The sequence below is a fragment of the Mercenaria mercenaria genome, chromosome 11 (assembly GCF_021730395.1).
Source record: "Mercenaria mercenaria strain notata chromosome 11, MADL_Memer_1, whole genome shotgun sequence".
Lineage (NCBI taxonomy): Eukaryota > Metazoa > Mollusca > Bivalvia > Venerida > Veneridae > Mercenaria > Mercenaria mercenaria.
In genome coordinates, this window is record NC_069371.1 from 38208476 (window position 1) to 38220192 (window position 11717).

Sequence of the window (11717 nt, forward strand, 5' to 3'; positions counted from 1 at the left end):
GTTCACCTTGATGATATCTAGGTCAAGTTTGAAACTGGGTCACATGCATTCAAAAACTAGGTCAGTAGGTCAAATAATAGAAAAACCTTGTGACCTCTCTAGAGGCCATATTTTTCATGGGATCTGTATGAAAGTTGGTCTGAATGTTCATCTTGATGATATCTAGGTCAAGTTCGAAACTGGGTCAGCTGCGGTTAAAAACTAGGTCAGTAGGTCTAAAAATAGAAAAACCTTGTGACCTCTCTAGAGGCCATACTTTTGAATGGATCTTCATGAAAATTAGTCAGAATGTTCACCTTGATGATATCTAGGTCAAGTTCGAAACTGGGTTACGTGCCATCAGAAACTAGGTCAGTAGGTCAAATAATAGAAAAACCTTGTGACCTCTCTAGAGGCCATATTTTTCATGGGATCTGTATGAAAGTTGGTCTGAATGTTCATCTTGATGACATCTAGGTCAAGTTCGAAACTTGGTTAGCTGCTGTCAAAAACTAGGTCATTAGGTCTAAAAATAGAAAAACCTTGTGACCTCTCTGGAGGCTATACTTTTGAATGGATCTTCATGAAAATTGGTCAGAATGTTCATCTTGATGATATCTAGGTCAGGTTTGAAACTGGGTCACGTGCCGTCAATAACTAGGTCAGTAGGTCAAATAATGAAAAAACCTTGTGACCTCTCTAGAGACCATATTTTTCATGGGATCTGTATGAAAGTTGGTCAGAATGTTCATCTTGATGATATCTAGGTCAGGTTCAAAACTGGGTCACATGAGATCAAAAACTGGGTCACTATGTCAAATAATAGAAAAAAATGACGTCATACTCAGTTCAAAACTGGGTCATGTTGGGACAGGTGAGCGATTCAGGACCATCATGGTCCTCTTGTTCAACTTTTGTATTCATTCAATTGACAAGGCTGTTGAATAGTCGAGCGTTGCTGTCCTCCGACAGCTCTTGTTGAATTATCTCCCCATATGTGAAAGTTTGTCTGGAGCATAATTTGAAAACTATACGAGGGATTAACTTAATGCTTTACATATTGATAGAAATCGGTCGTAGGAAGTGTAGTGTTAAAGAGCAATAACTCCAGCTTGCCCTGTTTCTGAATTGATCTTCCTTTATGTATGAAAACATTTCCGGTGTATTACTTGAAAAGTATATAAATGATTAACTCAATACATCACACATTTATAGAGAGTATAGTAACAAAGAACCTTAACTCTACATGAACATTTTTTTTATATTTGCTTAGGGGAGCATCCATCAGCGTTACGGATTGCCTTGTTTAAACCTGTGAAATAAATAGTTGAGTAATTTTTTATTAATGGACAACTACTGAATTATTTTTAGCTCACCTGAGCAATGCTCAGGTGAGTTTTTCTGATCGCTCGATGTCCGGCGTCCGTCGTCTGTCTGTCTGTCGTCTGTCGTCTGTCGTCTGTCGTCTGTCAACATTTGGCTTGTGTATGCAATAGAGGCTGTATTTTTCAACTGATCTTCATGATATTTGGTCAGAATGATAACCTTGATGAAATCTAGGCCGAGTTCGAAAATGGGTCATCTCGGGTCAAAAACTAGGTCACTAGGTCAAATCAAAGAAAAACCTTGTGTATGCGATAGAGGCTGTATTTTTCAATTAATCTTCATGAATATTGGTCAGAATGATAACCTTGATAAAATCTAGGCCGAGTTTGAAAATGGGTCATCTCGGGTCAAAAACTAGGTCACTAGGTCAAATCAAAGAAAAACCTTGTGTATGCGATAGAGGCTGTATTTTTCAATTGATCTTCATGAATATTGGTCAGAATGATTGCCTTGATGAAATCTAGGCCGAGTTCGAAATGGGTCATCTCGAGTCAAAACTAGGTCACTAGGTCAAATCAAAGAAAAACCTTGTGTATGCGATAGAGGCTGTATTTTTCAATTATTCTACATGAATATTGGTCAGATTGATAACCTTGATGAAATCTAGGCCGAGTTCGAAAATGGGTCATCTCGGGTAAAAAACTAGGTCACTAGGTCAAATCAAAGAAAAACCTTGTGTATGCGATAGAGGCTGTATTTTTCAATTGATCTTCATGAATATTGGTCAGAATGATTGCCTTGATGAAATCTAGGCCGAGTTCGAAAATGGGTCATCTCGGCTCAAAAACAAGGTCACTAGGTCAAATCAAAGAAAAACCTTGTGTATGCGATAGAGGCGGTATTTTTCAATTGATCTTCATGAATTTAGGTCAGAATGATAACCTTGGTGAAATCTAGGCCGAGTTCAAAAATAGGTCATCTGGGGTCAAAAACTAGGTCACTAGGTCAAATCAAGGAAAAACCTTGTGTATGCGATAGAGGCTGTATTTTTCAATTGATCTTCATGAATTTTGGTCAGAATGATAACCTTGATGAAATTTAAACCAAGTTCGAAAATGGGTCATCCGGGGTCAAAAACTAGGTCACTAGGTCAAATCAAAGAAAAACCTTGTGTATGGAATAGAGGCTGTATTTTTCAACTGATCTTCATGAAATTTAGCCAGAATGATTACCTTGATGAAATCTAGGCCGAGTTCGAAAATGGGTCATCTGGGGTCAAAAACTAGGTCACTAGGTCAAATCGAAGAAAAACATTGTGTATTCAATAGAGGATGTATTTTTCAATTGATCTTCATGAAATTTGGTCAGAGTGATTGCCTTGATGAAATCTAGGTCAAGTTTGAATATGGGTTATCTGAGGTCAAAAACTAGGTCACTAGGTCAAATTAAAGAAAAATCTTGTGTATGCGATAGAGACTGTTTTTTTTCAATTGATTTTTATGAAATCTGGCCAGGATGATTGCCTTAATGAAATCTAGGTCGAATTTGGATATGGGTCATCTGAGGTCAAGAACTAGGTCACTTGGTCAAATCAAAGAAAAAACTTGTGTATGTGATAGAGGCTGTATTTTTCAGTTGATCTTCATGAATTTTGGTCAGAATGATTGCCTGGATAAAATCTAGGTCGAGTTTGAACATGGGTCATCTAGGGTCAAAAACTAGGTCATATCTAAGAAAATGCTTGTTTTATCGCAAGAGACCAATTTTTTGGTCCAATCTTAATGAAAATTGGTCAGAATATTTGTTTCCATGAAATCACTAGGTCAAACATGTTTTACACTGTTACGGTGTGTTTCTTAGGTGAGCGACCTAGGGCCATCTTGGCCCTCTTGTTTTTTAGAATTGTAGTACATGAATATTTTTGAACCTTTTGATGAGGGGAAGGTCAGTTGCTATTACTTAAATTTTGAAAATACTGCAGAAATGCTACCAAATATGAAAGATACCTTTGTATTATGTTTCATTGTGGAATAGTGCTAAAACAATTTTAGTGAAAATAAAACGAAATTTAAAATTGTGTTGTTTGTTCTTCCAAGTATGCAGTTTGCATCGTAAATTGTTGCGTAACTGAAATGCATTTCTTGATAGGTTTAGAATTTGTATGAAAGTATGCATTTCATTGAGAAATGTATTTGTCTAATTCAAAGATTTTCTCTCCTTAGTTGGGAGATGCATTGATTTTGCCTTGTCTGTCTGTTTCCAGTGTTATTGTCATTTTATATTAGTTTTGTGGTCTTGTCTATCCCAAAAACAACCATAATAGTATGATACACTAATGCATAAATACAGCTACAAAATATTAGAATTACTATTTGTTTACCATATTAAGTAATATAGTATAAATAGTTGCACCTGCATGCCTGTCCCCATCTCAAAAGTCAAGGTCACACTAAGGATCCAATTTGAAAGGTTATATCTGATCGGAGCATTTATCCTTAATTGGCTGAAATGTTTATAGTTGTGGAGGTGGTATGTCCAATAATGGACTACATTTTTGTGCTTTGAGGGTCAACATTCTGGTGCACATTTTATGCAACATTCAAAGAATAGTGGGTATGTCACAATGACCTGAAGATTGATGAGTTTCATCACACTGGAAAAAGATTTGCCTACAGCTGTTCTCACTTTGTAGGGTGACTGCCTGTGAGTAGATGATAACTAATGTTTTGAGGACAGTAGGTAAAAGGTTAAGGTCACATTGACTTTAATCCACACAATAATTAAAGAACCCTTTGGGCCAACTTTCTCAAATTTCATACAAAGGATTACCAGTACCTATGGCCACTTATATTGGGGGTCAGTTAGTCAAATTCACATCATCCATGAGACTGAAACATTACTATATCTGAAGTACTGCTTTCATTACACTTCATAAGATTGTTGCCTGTGACCAATAGCTGACCCAAATTTTTCAAGTGGTTGGTAGGTCAAGGTCACTTTGATCTTTAGATTGAAAGCTGTTTTGGCTTGATGACATAAAGAACACTGGCCATCTGCTTTTAAGCTTCATAGGATGATTCCCAGTGATCACATATGATGTATTTTTAGCTCGCCCAAGGTGAGTTATGGGGATCGCTCAATGTCTGTCGTCAACATTTAGCTTGTGTATGCGATAGAGGCTGTATTTCAATTGGTCTTCATTAAATTTGGTCAGAATGATTGCCTTGATGAAATCTAGGTCAAATTTGAAAATGGGTCATCTGGGGTCAAAAACTAGGTCACTAAGTCAAATGAAAGAAAAACCTTGTGTGTGCAATAGGGACTGCATTTTACACAGGATCTTCATAAAATTGATAAGAATATTTGTCTGGATGAAATCTAGGTTAAGTTCAAATATGGGTCATCTTTGGTCAAAAGCTAAGTCAACTGGTCAAATCGAAGAAAATCCTTGTGTACTCAATAGGGGCTGCATTTTATACTGGATATTCATAAGATTTAGTCGCAATGGTTGCCTTGATGAAATCTAGATCAAGTTCGAATATGGGTATTCGGGGTTCAAAAACTAGGTCGCAAGGTCAAATCAAAGAAAAACCTTGTGTATGCAATAGGGACTGCATTTTACACTGGATCTTCGTGAAATTTGATCACAACGTTTGTCTGGATGAAATCTAGGTCAAGTTCGAATATGGGTCATCAGGGGTCAAAAACTAGGTCACCAGTCAAATCAAAGAAAAACCTTTCATATGCAATAGAGACAGTATTTTTCAATTGATCTTGAAATTTGGTCAGAATAATATTGCTTTGATGAAATCTAGGTTAAGTTCAAACATGGGTAATCTGGGGTCAAAAACTAGGTCGCTAGGTCAAATAAAAGAAAAACCTTGTGTATATAATAGGGACTGCATTTTACACTGGATCTTCATGAAATTTGATCACAGTGTTTGTCTGGATGAAATCTAGGTCAAGTTCGAATATAGGTCATCTGGGGTCAAAAACTAGGTCACCAGTCAAATCAAAGAAAAACCTTGTGTATGCAATAGTGGCTGCATTTTACACTGGATACTCGTGAAATTTGGTCAGAATGTTTGTCTGGATGAAATCTAGGTGAAGTTCAAATATGGGTCATGTAGGGTCAAAAACTAGGTCACCTGGTCAAATCAAAGAATAACCTTGTGTATGCTGTAGGGGCTGCATTTTTCACTGGATATTCATGAAATTTGATCAGAATGTTTGTTTTGATGAAATCTAGGTAGAGTTCAAATTGGTATCACTCGGCGATATATGACCATTTTGTGTCGATTCGCTGTAAAACCGAACTCGCTCGCTCAAATTGGGGTCAAGAACTAGGTCACCCAGTAAAATCAAAGAAAAACTTAGTGAATGCAATAGGGGCTACATTTTAGTTAGGATGTTCATGAAATTTTATGAAAATGTTTGCTTTGATGAAATTTAGGTCAAGTTCATATAATTATGGGTCATGTTGGGTCAAAAACTAGGTCAACTGGTCAAATCAAAGAATAACCTTGTGTATGCAATAGGGACTGAATTTTTCAGTGGATCTTCACGAAATTTGGTCAGAATGTTTGTGTTGATGGAAGCTAGGTTGAGTTCAAATATGGGTCATGTTTGGTCAAAAACTAGGTCATCTGGTCTAATCAAAGGAATAACTTGCCTATGCAAAAGGGGTTGCATTTTAAGCAGGATATTCATTAAATTTGATCAAGCTGTTCTCAGGTGAGCGACCTAGGACAATTTTGGTCCTCTTGTTTTTTAGCGCAGTAGATCAGTATTAAGGTCACACTGACTTCCATAAAGTGGAAAAGACTTGGTTGTTTTGCTACCAATCTTAATGCAATGATTATTGTCAGTAGATGACGAGGTCACGGTAGTCTTGAAATTGAAAACTAATTCCAGTCTGTATCTTGAGCACACCAGCTGGTGACCATCAAGTTTAATGATTACCTGTGGACAGAAGATAGCCACTACTGGTTTGGGATCAGTACTGGAAAGGTCAATATCTCAATGATGATCAGATTGAAAAATGTTCTGATCTGGTCTATGGCCTAACACCTTCGTAGCTGTTTTTAGCTCACCACATCACCAAGTGCTAAATGCAAGCTATTGTGACTGGTCATTGTCCGGCTTTGTGTGTCAACATTTGCCTTGTTAACACTCTAGAGGCCACAGTTATGACCCGGTCTTTATGAAACTTGGTCAGAATATTTGTTTTGATGATCTCTAGGTCAGATTCGAAACTGGGTCATGTGGGATCAAAAACTAGGTCAGTAGGCCAGATCAAAGGAAGATCTTTATTAACACTTCCAGAGGCCACATTTATGATCATATCTTGAAACTTTGTCAGAATGTTTATCTTGATGATCTTTAGGCCAAGTTGGATCTGGGTCATATGGAGTCAAAACTAGGTCACCCGGTCAAATTAATGGAAAAGCCTGACACTTGAGGCCACATTTATAACCCTAAATGAAACCTAGTCAGAATGTTTATCTTAATGATCTTTAGGCCAAGTTCAAATCTAGGTCATTAGGCCAGATCAAAAGAGTATCTAGTGAACACACTAGAGACCACATTTTAAGTCTGAAACTCGTGAGAATTGGTCAGAATGTTTGTCTAGATGACCTCTAGGTCAAGTTTGAAATTGGGTTATGTGGGATCAAAAACTAGGTCACCCGGTCAAATTAAAGAAAAGCTTGTTAACACTAGAGGCCACATTTATGACCCTATCTTCATGAAACTTGGTCAGAATGTTTATCTTGATCTTTAGGCCAAGTTTGAATCTGGGTCATGTGGGGTCAAAAACTACGTCACTAGGCCGGATCAAAGAAAAATCTTGTTAACAATGTTAGAGACCACATTTTAAGTTTGAAACTCGTGAGAATTGGTCAGAATGTTTGTCTTGATGAAATCTAGGTAAAGTTCGAATATGGGTCATCTGGGGTCAAAAACTAGGTCACCCGAACAAATCAAAGAAAAACTATGTGTGTGCAATAGAGGCTGCATTTTTAGCTCACCTAAGGTGAGCTTTTGTGATCGCTGTGTCCGTCGTCAACAATTTGACTGTTAACACTCTAAAGGTCACAATTTTGGCCCAATCTTAATGAAACTTTGTCAAAATGTTACCCTCAATAAAATCTTGGATGAGTACGATATTGGGTCATCTGGGGTCAAAAACTAGGTCACCAGGTCAAATCAAGGGAAAAGCTTGTTAACACTAGAGGTCACAATTTTGGCCCAATCTTGATGAAACTTGGTCAGAATGTTACTCTCAATAAAATCTTGGACGAGTTCGATATTGGGTCATCTTTGGTCAAAAACTAAGTCACCAGGTCAAATCCAAGGAAAAGCTTGTTAATCCCCCGCCACAAGTGGTGGGGAGTTATAGAAATGGTCTCAGTCTGTCCGTCCTTCCGTCTGTCTGTAACACTTTCGTGTCCGCTCCATATTTCCTAAACCCCTTGAAGAATTTTCATGAAACTTGGGTCAAATGATCACCTCATCAAGACGATGTGCAGAACCCATGAGCCAGCCTTGTCGGCTCAAGGTCAAGGTCACAACTCAAGGTCAAAGGTTTGAGCCTTCCATTTTGTGTCCGCTCTATATCTCCTAAACCCCTTGAAGGAATTTTATAAAACTTGGGTCAAATGAATACCTCATCAAGGCGATGTGCAGAACTTATGAGTCAGCCATGCTGGCTCAAGGTCACAACTGAAGGTCAAAGGTTTGAGCCTTCCATTTTGTGTCTGCTCTGTATCTCCTAATTCCCTTGAAGGATTCATATGAAACTTGGATCAAATGATGACCTCATCAAGGCGATGTGCAGATTTCATGAGTAAGCCATGCCGGCTCAAGGTCAAGGTCACAACTGAAGGTCAAAGGTTTGAGCCTTCCATTTTGTGTCTGCTCTGTATCTCCTAATTCCCTTGAAGGATTCATATGAAACTTGGGTCAAATGATGACCTCATCAAGGAGGTGTGCAGAACTCATGAGTCAGCCATGCCGGCTCAAGGTCAAGGTCACAACTCGAGGTCAAAGGTTTAAGCCTTCCATTTCGTGTTTGCTCTCTATCTCCTAAACCCCTTAAAGGAATTTTATAAAACTTGGGTCAAATGATGATGATCATCTCATCAAAACTATGTGCAGAACTTATGAGTCAGCCATGCCGACTCAAGGTCAAGGTCACAACTTGGGGTCAAAGGTTTGAGCCTTCCATTTTGTGTCCACTCTATATATACCTAAACCCCTTGAAGGATTTTCATCAAACTTGGGTCAAATGATCACCTCATCAAGAATCTTGAGTCAGCCATGTCAACTCAAGGTAAAGGTCAAAGGTTTGAGCTCTGTATCTCCTAAACCCCTTGAAGGATTTTCATGAAACTTTGGTCAAATGATCACCTCATCAAGACATTGTGCAGAATTCATGAGTCAGCCATGTCAGTTCAAGGTCCAGGTCACAGCTAAAGGTCAAGGGTTTACCCTTTCACTATCCATAGGAGTGGCGGGGGATTTAGCTGTCTTTCAGACTGCCTTGTTAACACTCTAGAGGTCACAATTTTGGCCCAATCTTAATGAAACTTGGTCAGAATGTTACCCTTAGTAGAATCTTGGATGAGTTCGATATTGGGTCATCTGGGGTCAAAAGCTAGATCACTAGGTAAAATCAAAGGAAAAGATTGTTAACCCTCTAGAGGTCACAATTTTGGCCCGATCTGAATAAAACTTGGTCAGAATGATACCCTCAGTAAAATCTTGGACTTGTTAGATGCAGCGTCATCTGGGGTTAAAAAGTAGGTCACCAGGTCAAATCTAAGGAAAAGCTTGTTAACACTGTAGAGGCCACATTTATGACTGTATCTTCATGAAACTTAGAATGTTAATATTAATGATCTCAAGGTCCAGTTTGAATCTGGGTCATATAGGTTAAACAAGAGGGTCATGATGACCCAGAATCGCTCACCTGAGTATATTGAACCACATGTTTCAAATGGCAAACTGATGCTAAAATATTAGAAAGTAGATCAGTAGGTCACATTTATGGTCACTGAAAGACAGTTTAAAGATTGGTGTGCAATACTGTACGTGTCATCCAAATTTCAAGGCTGGATCTTAAACTAGAGTGGTCACAAGCAAAAGTTTACGCACGGATGACATAAACCTACTGACCTAGTTTTTGACCGCAGTTGACCCAGTTTCGAACTTGACCTAGATATCATCAAGATGAATATTCAGACCAACTTTCATACAGATCCCATGAAAAATATCTAGAGAGGTCACAAGGTTTTTCTATTATTTGACCTACTGACCTAGTTTTTGACTGCAAGTGACCCATTTTCGTACTTGACCTAGATATCATCAAGGTGAACATTCTGACCAATTTTCATGAAGATCCATTGAAAAGTATGGACTCTAGAGAGGTCACAAGGTTTCTCTATTTTTAGACCTACTGACCTAGTTTTTGACCGCACTTGACCCAATTTCGAACTTGACCTAGATATCATCAAGCTCGCCCGCTTAGCTCAGTAGGTAAGAGCGTTGGTCTACTGATCGTGGGGTTGCGAGTTCGATCCTCGGGCGGGGCGTATGTTCTCTGTGACTATTTGATAAACAACATTGTGTCTGAAATCATTAGTCCTCCATCTCTGATTCATGTGGGGAAGTTGGCAGTTACTTCCGGAGAACAGGTTTCTACTGGTACAGAATCCAGGAACACCGGTTAGGTTAACAGCCCGCCCTTACATGACTGAAATACTGTTGAAAAACGGCGTTAAACCCAAAAACAAACAAAAGATATCATCAAGTTGAACATTCTGACCAATTTTCATGAAGATCCATCGTAAAATATGGCCTCTAGGGACGTCACAAGGTTTTTCTATTTTTAGACCTACTGACCTAGTTTTTGACCGCGCGTGACCCAGTTTCGAACACACAGACAACGGACGCCGCGCGATCACAAAAGCTCACTTTGTGACTGGTGAGCTAAAAGCTAGGTCACCGGTTAAATCAAAGGAAAAGCTTGTTTACACTGTAGAGGCCACATATATGACTGTATCTTCATGAAACTTTGTCAGAATGTTAATCTTGATGATCTATAGGACAAGTTCAAATCTGAGTCAGGTGGGGTCAAAAACTAGGTCACTAGGTCAAATCAAAGGAAAAGCTTGTTAACACTAGAGGCCACATTTATGATTGTATCTTCATGAAACTTAGAAAGTTAATCTTGATAATCTAGGTCAAGTTCGAATCTGGGTCATGTTGGGTCAAAAACTAGGTCAACGGGTCAAATCAAAGGAAAAGCTAGTTAGCACTTTAGAGGCCATATTTATGACCATATCTTAATGAAACTTGGTCAGAAAGTTAATCTTGATGATCTTTAGGTCAATAGGTCAGGTGAGCGATACAGGGCCTTCATGGCCCTCTTGTTCAATGGAAATTCCTGAAATTTGATTAGAGTGATCTTGATGAAATCTAGGTCAGGTTTGCTTACGGGTCATCTGGGGTAAAAAACTAGGTCACCTGGTCAAATTGAAGATAAACCTTGTGTATGCAACAGGGGCTGCATTTTTTCACCGGATGTGCATAAAACTTGATCAGAATGTTTGTCACTGGTCAGTCCGGTGTCAGTATAATGTGACTGGGTGGGGTATCATGTCACGTGTCTACGGCGTGATATTCCAGTGAGGCAGCACTATAAAGTTGGGCATTGTGCTCACTGCTACAAGTAGACACTGTCGTAATATGACTGAAAAATTGTTGAAAAAGATGTTAAACCTTGTCTCCATGAAATCTCGAATGAGTTTTTATCTGGGTTACGTGGGGTCAAAAATTAGGTCACAAGGTCAAATCAAAGAAAAAGCTTGTTTACACTCTATGGGCCACTTTTTAGCTCACCTGAGCAATGCTCAGGTGAGTTTTTCTGATCGCTCAATATCCGGCGTCCGGCGTCTGTCAACATTTAGCTTGTGTATGCGATAGAGGCTGTATTTTTCAATTAATCTTCATGAATGTTGGTCAGAATGATAACCTTGATGAAATCTAGGCCGAGTTCGAAAATGGGTCATCTCGGGTCAAAAACTAGGTCACTAGGTCAAATCAAAGAAAAACCTTGTGTATGCGATAGAGGCTGTATTTTTCAATTAATCTTCATGAATATTGGTCAGAATGATAACCTTGATGAAATCTAGGCAGAGATTGAAAATGGGTCATCTTGGGTCAAAAACTAGGTCACTAGGTCAAATCAAAGAAAAACCTTGTGTATGCGATAGAGGCTGTATTTTACAATTGATCTTCATGAATGTTAGTCAGAATGATTGCCTTGATTAAATCTAGGCCGAGTTCCAAAATGGGTCATCTGGGGTCAAAAACTAGGTCACTAGGTCAAATCAAGGAAAAACCTTGTG